We start from the raw sequence: 6000 nt of genomic DNA, 5'->3' as shown, positions 1-6000 counted from the left end.
TCCCGCCTCAGGTTGGAAGACCGCCCTTGGGCAAACCGGGGAGAAAAGTGCCAACACAGCCTCCCCACCTGCACCTCCTCCATCAAGGTGGTAGTTCTTTCGGGCATCCCTAGCATGCATAATTATGAGAGAAATTCCTCAAACTGGTAGCTGAACGCCCACCCCGTGTCCCTTCCAATAGGGTGATCTAGCTTGCTTTCACCTGACCTCAAAGCAAAGGGTTCCAGCCCAGAAAGCGACGACCATCTGCTAGCGGGGAGTGGGACTGCTGGCCCCGGGGTCCGCTCAGGACGCCGAGCACGGTGCGGAGGCGGGAGGAAGGGAGGAAGGCAGGGAGGGAGGGAGTAAGAGAGGGAGGGAGGGGGCCCAGGTTCCCGCCGCCCCGCCTTCCCAGCTCGGTCGACTAGGCGATTCGGCTCTGCGGCTGCTGCCGGCGGCCTGGGCCGCGGTCCTGGCAGGAGCTGGCGAGCCTCGCACGCCGTGCAGTGCGCCGGCTGTCCGGGAGATGGCTTCTCCACGCTCGCCCGCCGTTCGCGCTATTGTCTCACCCGGGGCCGCCTGACTGCGAGCTCGTGCACACTCCCGGCAGACAGCACCGGGCCCCGGACCGGCTCCCACACCCGTCGATTGCCGGTGCGTCCACTTGCAGCGGGGACCCCAGAGCCGGCGTGGGGCGGGCGAGAGGAGCAGGCTGCACTGAACATCACACGGGGGCTGGCGCCTTCTGGAGCCTCCGAGCGAGCCGGGGCGTGGGAGCCCACATCGCCCAGCCACGACAGTCAGGGTGTCGCGGCAGAAACCGCGACCAGCGCAGGTAGGACCAATACTCGGCGGTGAGCACCGCCCCGGGGCTGCAGAGCGCCCAGCTAGCCGGTGTGGCGAGGACAGAGCTCCCTCCCCGAAGCACCAGCACCAGGGGCAACAATGGCAGCGCCGAGAGCCCAGCCGGTCCCCGGCGCCCGGCAGGTTGCTCGCCCCCACCCCATGGCGCACCAGCCACTCGCGGCCTCGCGGGCGGTCACCCACCGCCGCCTCCATCGGAACACACTTCCCGGGTGCAGCTGTAGGGCGAGCTGAGCCAGGGGATCGCTTTGGAGTCGATTTGTTTATTAGTTTGTTTAAGAACAAAACCTGTCCTGGAGTGGGGGTGATAGGAGTGGCGCTTCCTGTGCAGCGGGTGAGAAGTCAGCGTCCACCCTCCGGACTGTGTACATTTTTCGGCCAGGAGGAGGGTAGGATTGGCCTTATAAGGATAATGCAGCAGCAAAAGACTGAAAGCTTGCAGGAGAGACTGGGACCCTCTGGCCCAAGTCCCCGGCCCCTCCAGGAAAGAGCTCCTCTTTGGAGCTGTACTTGTCCCTCGTTTTTTCGTTTCCATACAGCAGCAGCTTTGGTGTTGTGGTGTGATAGAAGCTGGAAGCCCCGACAAGGCTGCCAAGCTGGGGTGGGGTGGGGAGTCCAGGGGCTTGGCAGGCTTCTGGGATGTGGAAAGAGGTTACCAAATGCATGAGGTTAGTGCATACACCCTTGTTGGCTGAGGTTGAAGTGTGTGGAATCTGCCATTGCTCTTGCTCCTTCAGGGCAACATAGCCCTACATCTCACTTTCCTTTTGGGATCTTTGTGGTTTCCCTGTCCCAGCCCACCAGTCACGCTTAGGGTGGAAGTACTATTGTCTCTGGCTGTCCTGGTAATTTTATTCACCTTGGTCAGAGAGTTCCGCAGACTGGACTGATGAGCCCTAGCAGGCCTGAGACTCTTTAGCCGGCTACCTGGGCTACCAGAAGTGGGCTAATACTGCCCCTCCTTTCTCGAAACTACCTGCTTGTCCAGGAATGGCCAAGCAGATGTAAGCAATTTACACTGAATTCCAGCCCTGAAACAGTCCTGAATGAAAACCTACTCTATTTGCTTCCCTTAGGCCTTGGAAAGATATTCAGGAGAGAACTGGTCCAGGAATGGCAATCCTGACCCACAAATATTCTCTCTCTCCAGCTGCAGCTGCAGCTCCTAGAGCATTGTCTGTGGGCCTGAAGAACTAAAGTTCCTTCCGAGCCTGGCAGTCCCAGTTGGTGCTGAGTCCATTGAAAAGTTAAGTTGAGGCACATTTTATGGCCTGCCTGAAAGCTAGCATCTGAGGAGATAGTGGCTTTAAGGGAGAGCCCTGGGCCCAGGCTGTGGCTGCTTCTCCTTTGGCTTTTGGGTGAGCCCAAGGTTTGGCTTCTGTAGTTCAGAGCTTCCTGCTGAGTGCATGGGTGTGTATGTCTGAAACTGATGGAACTCCCAGGCCTGGCCAGAGGCAGCCTATCCCTTTTCCTTTCCACTGGAACTCTGGGTAAGGAAGGTTTATTTGGGGGCCTGGGTATTTTTCTGGGGTGATCCTTTGGATTTGCCCAGTGGTCTGCAATGTCTGTCTTTTTTCTTTTTTTTTTTTTTTTCCACTCCAAGACCTAATTGTGCTCCTACAAAAACTCCACACCCTTGTGGGCCTTTAGGTCCCTTGTGGTGCCCTGCCCCTGCATTTTACAGGTGTTGTGTGACTGTTGGGGCCATTGGAGAGAAAAATGGAGGAGTGTGCACTGCTTTGGGGGTGTTGTGAGTTGTCCCTCACCCCTGCAGGTGTCCACTTGGTCCACACAATGAGGAATGGTAGAGAAAGTGATCATGGGGCCTGGCTTTGAGTGAGTCCTCATGAGACTTTCTTTCTAGACCTGTGAACATGGACTCTTTGTGAATTTGACTTCATTTTCATATTTATAAAATGGGAGGGAAAGTATCTATGGCTCATAGGATTGTTTAAAATGTGTTGCTTCCCCAAATGAAATGATGTGTGCAAAAGCTGTCAGAAGGGTTTGGAGAGATGGCTCAGTGGTTAAGAGCACTGGCTGCTCTCCCTTAGAACCAGGGTTCAATCTCCAGCACCCACACGGCAGCTCACAACTGTTTGTAACTCCAGTTCCAGAGGATCCAACACCCTCACACAGACATACATGCAGACAGAACAGCATTGCACATAAAATAAATCAATAATTTTTAAAAAGCAGTCAGAAAACTGCAAAGAACCCCACAAATGTTGGTTATAGCATCTTTCCTAAGAGAGGAGGAACAGTCAGGCGTGTGTGGATATGGAGTAGTTTGAGGGGAATATGGAGTAGGGATCATTCCAGAGCCTTTCCCTTTTGAGAAAGGGAAGTGTGGCGTGAAAATATAAATACTATTCCTTGTGTGTTCCTCTTTAAATAGAGCTGACAGATGGGAACTGGGAGAGAGACTATTTAGTGTTTGTAGGGAATTGGGAGAAAGACTTCCCAAAGGCTGCCTACTGTCTGCAGACAGGGCAATGCTGACCTGGCCCAAAACAAAACAAAACAAAACAACCATAACAGCTAACACTGGTATCAGCCAGCCAGTATGTGACAGAGGTGGGATTTGAAGCAGGAAAGCTTTCTGCATATTCCATGCTCATAGCTCAGTGTCACTATAAGAGACAGAGAACAGGTGGACAGCAGAGATGCAGAATGCATTTGTTATAGATTCCCTAAATGCCCAAAAGATGGCACCAGACTGGAGCCACCTTAGATAAAATGCTTCTTAAGGACAGGGGCTCAGGAAGATGCTTCCCACACCCAGCCCCAGCACTGCTGAAGGCCTCTTTAGTTCCCTGCTGTTCGGAAGTGCAAGCGTGAATGTGAGAATTCCTTAGACTCCCATCTCACTTGCTTCCCCTATAAGGATAACCAGATCGAGTTATTTTGTCATCTTCTGGACAACGCTGGTAGTGGATCTGGGCTTAGAAGGCTCTGGGGAAAGAAGGACAGCTTTCTAATGTTTCAGTATATTCGAACTGGATATATTTGCTCTCTCTCTGTGTGTGTGTGTGTGTGTGTGTGTGTGTGTGTGTGTGTGTGTGTGTCCGTCTGTCTGTATCTGTATGTTCATATGTCATACCATGCATGTGGGGTCAGAGGACAACCTTCAGTTGTCAGTCCTGCCTTTCACCTTGTTTAAGCCTGAATTTCTTTGCTGATGAGTAAACCATGAGCCAGCTGGCTCCTCCTGGAGATCCTCCTGTTTCTGCTTCCCATTCATGGCCCAGCACTAGGGCATTGGCTTTTACCTGAGGTCTCAAGCTCAGCTCCCAGAATAGAGCAGCAAGCTCTCCCCCACCCCACCCCTCATTAAGCCATCTCCCCAGCCACTGGTGTCTGGTTTTGTAAAACAAATGTGATGGATGATTCTTATTTCTTCTGATTGTATGAAGTGGTAGAACTGAGAAGGACCTTGACGATAACCTCCTTGAGAAGTGGCTTCAAGGTCACAGCTTTGCTAGCAGCACTGGAATTTGATGCTGGCACCAGGGCTCAGGACAGAACCTGCTCTTCTGCTCTTTCAGCTAGCTCTTTAGCCAGCCCCGTCACTCCCTCGTCACTGGCTTCCTTGTTGGGAAATTCCCCTCAGAGCACAGGGAATGGAATTTACTCACCCTGGTTAAGCAGACTCCGGACTCTAGCTGCTATTCCTTCTTCCTGAGAACTCCCTAGAGGAAGCCTCTCGTGGTATCACATTTCAAAGAGAAGTCAAAGATCACATGCCTCTTTGGAAATATATCCCCTCACTGGACCTGCATCCCTCCTCTCCTCACTATACCTTCTTCCAAAAATTGCTTCTCTCCCTTACCTGGGCCTTCCCAACCCATTCCAGACACTAAGAATTGTCACCACAGACTTTTTGTGTTTTTATTTATTTGAGACAGGAATTCACTCTATAGCCCAGGCTGACCTCAAACTCACTATGTAACCTAGCCTGGCCTTGATCTGCCTGCCTCTGTCTCCTGAGTGCTGGCATTAAAGGCATGTGCCACCAAACTGGCCCAAGGATTTTTTCTTAGCTGTACTTTGGACCCCACAAAGAAGGGGGGAAAATGATGCCCTTGGGCAAAAGTTCAAGTTCACAAAAAAGTGGGAGCATATGATAAATGATTGACAGCTAAAGCCTCCCCATCTGTAGTATTCTTAGCGTCATCTCAGCATCCTCTCCCTGTTCCACAACCTTAGAGGAAATGGGTGAGGTGGCTGGTAATGGAACTGTTTCCCTTTACAGAAAAAGACCAGGCCTAGCAAGATAGTTAGCAGTGTTCGAAAACATGTCCAAGTCATTTGTGCTGGCTAGTGTCTTAATTTACTTGGATTTTTTGTTTGTTTTTATGTGTATGAGTTCGTATATGTAAGTGTACTACATGCTTACGGAGGCCAAATGAAGGCATCAGGTCTCCTGGAACTAGAGTTATAGATGGTTGTGAGCCACCATGTAGTGCTGGGAATTGAACCTGGATCCTCTGCAAGAGCAGCCAGTGATTTCACCCACTGAGCCATCTCTGAGCCTTGGCTTGCCGGGCTGAAGCAGGACAATGTGAGATACATAGTGATTTCCAGGCTAGCCTCAGCTACAGTATAAGACCCTGTTTCACAGAAACAAAACCAGTTTAGAGGACTAATATCTATGAAATGCTTTTTAGCAGTAAATACCTACAGGAATAAAAGTTATTTTATTCTAATCACTAGTGTGGTACCACATGTAAGTGTATAAGGAGATAGGAAGATTTTGGAGATGTCCTAAAGAGACAGAGCAGCTTCAGTGAGGGAAGCCGAGCTCAGGTTGGTTCTGCACTAGGACTGGTACTTGCAGAGGGAGAGTGGATGCCAGAAGAGGGGTCATGTGAGTGGCAGTATGTAGGAAAATCCAGGAAAATGCTTAGTAGCTCTCAGGGTTTGGGGGAGCCTGCAGGGAGCTGACCTGGGATAAAGCTTCTTGAGTACCTGATAAATAAGGGGAGAGACAAATGTTTCCTTAACTAAAAAAAGAATTGTCTATTTTTGCATATGTGTATATGTGCACATATGGCCACCTGCCAGTGGACGCCAGAAGGAGGCGTTGAAGCCCCCAAGCTAGAGTTATGTGCAGTTGTCACTATGGATACTAGAAACTGAGCAGTAAGAGCAGCA

At 51.2% G+C, this 6000-nt stretch overlaps 1 protein-coding gene across 1 annotated transcript in view; it reads left to right on the top strand.

Moving 5' to 3' along the window:
- The first annotated feature begins 419 nt into the window (after nucleotides 1-419).
- Nucleotides 420-6000, top strand: part of Pik3c2b (phosphatidylinositol-4-phosphate 3-kinase catalytic subunit type 2 beta) — a 60628-nt gene continuing 55047 nt past the window's right edge. Inside the window, exon 1 of the mRNA XM_027417615.2 lies at nucleotides 420-814. The gene's annotated coding sequence lies outside the window, so the exon portion shown is untranslated. The remainder of the gene's footprint in view (nucleotides 815-6000) is intronic.

This window comes from Cricetulus griseus, chromosome 5, assembly GCF_003668045.3.
Source record: "Cricetulus griseus strain 17A/GY chromosome 5, alternate assembly CriGri-PICRH-1.0, whole genome shotgun sequence".
NCBI classification, from domain to species: domain Eukaryota; kingdom Metazoa; phylum Chordata; class Mammalia; order Rodentia; family Cricetidae; genus Cricetulus; species Cricetulus griseus.
The sequence above is the reverse complement of the archived record's forward strand: the minus strand, read 5'-3'. Positions and strand labels throughout refer to the sequence as shown.